The sequence below is a fragment of the Marmota flaviventris genome, chromosome 2 (assembly GCF_047511675.1).
Source record: "Marmota flaviventris isolate mMarFla1 chromosome 2, mMarFla1.hap1, whole genome shotgun sequence".
Taxonomy (NCBI): Eukaryota; Metazoa; Chordata; class Mammalia; order Rodentia; family Sciuridae; genus Marmota; species Marmota flaviventris.
Genome location: NC_092499.1, coordinates 12586436 through 12589678, shown reverse-complemented (window position 1 = coordinate 12589678; position 3243 = coordinate 12586436). Strand labels below are relative to the sequence as shown.

General features: G+C 45.6%; 1 long non-coding RNA gene across 1 annotated transcript; it reads left to right on the top strand.

Moving 5' to 3' along the window:
* The first annotated feature begins 947 nt into the window (after window positions 1-947).
* Window positions 948-3243, top strand: LOC114089621 (uncharacterized). Its single transcript, XR_003582213.2, has 3 exons — window positions 948-1117; window positions 1259-1435; window positions 2925-3243. It is a non-coding gene; the product is annotated as an uncharacterized lncRNA (long non-coding RNA).

Sequence of the window (3243 nt, the reverse complement as noted above, 5' to 3'; positions counted from 1 at the left end):
AAGTCATTCAAGATGAGGGTTTTTTAAAAATCACGAAGGGGGGTCGGAAAAGGCCTAAGAGAGGCGAGTCCAAATGCAGGCCACGAGGAAGAGGTGCGGGTGCGGGCAAGAAAGCGCCACCAGGAAGAGAAAACAGCGGGAAGCCCTGCGGCCACACAGAGCCCCGGGTGCTCTTTTTACTAAGCATTTAGAGTGAGGCCGATCAGTAAGCATTTATAGAGCACCAAGTGTACACGGGAACGTGGCCCCCTATTGTTGGGGTCGCCCCGCTCCTTCACCCTTTCTTTCTGGGAACGGTGCCTTCTTCCTTCCTCCCCCCCAGCCCTCCCCCAACTCGTGGTTACCGTAGGAACAACCTCGGAGGACCGCACCCCTCTGGCCACCGTTGATTGGACTAGAGGTGAACACCTCACCCAGGCTGGACCAATCAGAGTCTCGGCCCCTGGAGACTGGGGAGGTTGGGAGTGAGAGCATTGAGGCTCCCTGCAGGGCTGGACAAGTTGCACGTCGACTCGGGAGATGCTGGCAGGCCGGTTTTCAGCGGAATGGACTAGGAAGCAGGGAGAGACTCTTTTGCAGAGGTGTTAATGAGGCAGACCCAGACGCGAGGAACTGAGAGAGCTTGGTTCCTGGGCGTCCCAGACGTGGCTGCACCCCTGCCCTGGGGCTCTTTGAAACAAAGCCCTCCTTTTGCTTAAACCGCATCCAGTGGGTTTCTGTGTTAGCAACAAGTCCTGACTAATACCTCGCCAAGTGCTCAGGCTTTATTGATGCAGTCTCAACCCTGAAGAAGGTCATAAACCAGCGGGAGAGACTGACATATACACTAAACATTAACTACAGGGGCCCCGAGTGCTTCAATAAAGTAGCTCAAAGCAGGGAGATTGTGCAGAGATAAATTAAGATAAGAGATGTAAAGGGGGTTTTGAAAAGTAAAGTGTGCTATCTAAGTCTCCTATAATTATGAGTCTCGATTTCATTTCTACTTTTGATTTAATCAGGAACACAGGCACGTTACTTTCAGAATGATGCTATTTTATAAGGCAGTGCTGGCCTGTTATCTGGCGAGGGGTGAATCACCCCAGATTTCATGCTCTTATTTCCTCATCTGTGTTTGGTGAGTGGATGGGTAAATAACTTTCCAATTTCCTAAAGACTTAGGAAGCATTTGACAGTCTGTCTCTGCTGCCGTATGTCAACTTTCTGATTTTTCTGCCCCACCTGCATCAACCTCTCCTTGACTCCATGAAATGTAAAGGCTGCTGACTCACTGAAATAAAATCTTGCAAGTGAATCACTGATTAAGTGGCTGATTGACGTACCATTGCCATTTTAACCACGCGATGGTGACAGTATGTCTGGAGAGAAGGTGTGACCGTTTCCATCTAACCAATCTTGGAAATCACCCTGCTCAAGGACGCTTCACAATGTTCAGGTAATTTATGAAGGGGCAATGATATCTTGTTGAGAAATGCCTTCTCTTCGCCCTTGTCACCTGCTGATTCCTGGTGATTTGTTGATGGTGGAGATAGGAGGGCAGGCATGGTGTAGGAGCACCAGAGTTTACAGAAGCAAGGTGGGTTTTGATGTCATTTGACTTAGGTTCAAATCCCAATCCTACTGATTACACGCTGTGCTGTCCTGGGTAAATCACACGTATCCCTTGGCATCCTTGGGAGGGTTGGTTCCAGGATCTCCTCTTCCCCGCAGATGGCAGAATCTGAAGATGCTTGAGTCCCTTGTAAAAAATACCATAGGATTTCCATAGCATTTACACAATCCTCCCTCATATTTATTTATTTATTTATTTATTTATTTTTTGTACCTGGGTTTGAACCCAGGGGTACTCAACCTCTGAGCCATATCCCCAATTTTTTATTTTGAGACAGGGTCTTGCCAAGTTGCTTAGGGTTTTGCTGCATTGCTGAGGCTGACCTCGAACTCGTGATCCTCCTATTTCAGACTCCCCAGTCACAGGAATTAGAGGCATGGGCCAGGAAGCTGCATACTTTAAATGATCTAGATTACTGTCAATACTATATAAATAGTTGTTATACTGTATCATTTAGAAAATAATAACAATGGGGGGAAGTCCACATATTCAGGACAGATGCATTTTTCCCCAAATATCTTTGATTACAGTTGGTAGAATCCTGTACATGGAAGCTGCATTTAGGAGGGGTGATGGAATCAGGCAAGGTAATCTGCTCCTAAGGATCAGAATCTTTTAACAATCAATCATAGTTAAAAAGAATGATGAAAGTAGGACGAAGGGGCACAGACATGTAATGCCAGCAGCTTGGGAGGCTGAGGAAAGAGGATGGCAAGTTCAAAGCCTGCCTAGGTCACTTAGTGAGACCCCGTCTCAAAATAAAAAGTAAAAAAGATTGGGGGATGTGGCTCAGTGGTTAAGCTTGGTGGTTAAGGTCCAATCCCTGGTACCAAAAACAAAACAAAACTTAAAGAAGATGGATGATGGTGGGAAGCCGAAGTAGGAGGATCACATGAGGTAGGAAGATCACAAGTTCAAGGCCAGCCCCCCCAACTTAGTGAAACTTTGTTTCAAAATTTAAAATAAAAAGGCCTGGGATGTAGCTCAATGGTAGAACACCTGAGTTCAATCCCCAGTGCAAAATAATAATAATAAAAATAAAGACAATGATGGGTTTCTGGAGAAGGGTGTAGCTCCTTGGAAGAGAATATGTTTAGTAGTGATTGTGTTGCACGCGCAGACTCTGGGTTCTATCTCAAAAACAAAACAAACTGAGTTGGTGGACATGATCCTCTGCCAGCACCAACTTGTATTTTGCAGAACTTTCTCACATAAGTTAATAGTAAGTGCTATCATAGTGCCTGGCCTCTCAGAGCACTTTATCTCAGTTCCCTTTCCACAAAAGTGATTACAACCTGGATGCTTTCTCCAGCCAGATCTTTTCCAGAACGTGTCGGTGAAACTGGGAAGTCCCAGCACACCCAACCCACGCAGTGGTTCCCAGAGTGCGGTTTACCTACTGAAGTGGCGCCACCCTGTGGTAACGTCATGAACAGCGTACGCTGTGGATCGCAAGTTTTGAAATGAAGGAATTGTAGATTCATTTTTTTAATGGGCCGACGTTCCGCATTTTGAATGAAGCCCTATTCTATTTTTGAATGTACGAATATTTTATTGCTCACCTTTAAGCACAAAGTATACCTCCAGCCATTTTCTTTCACAACTTAACAAACATTTGTGAATATATGAAA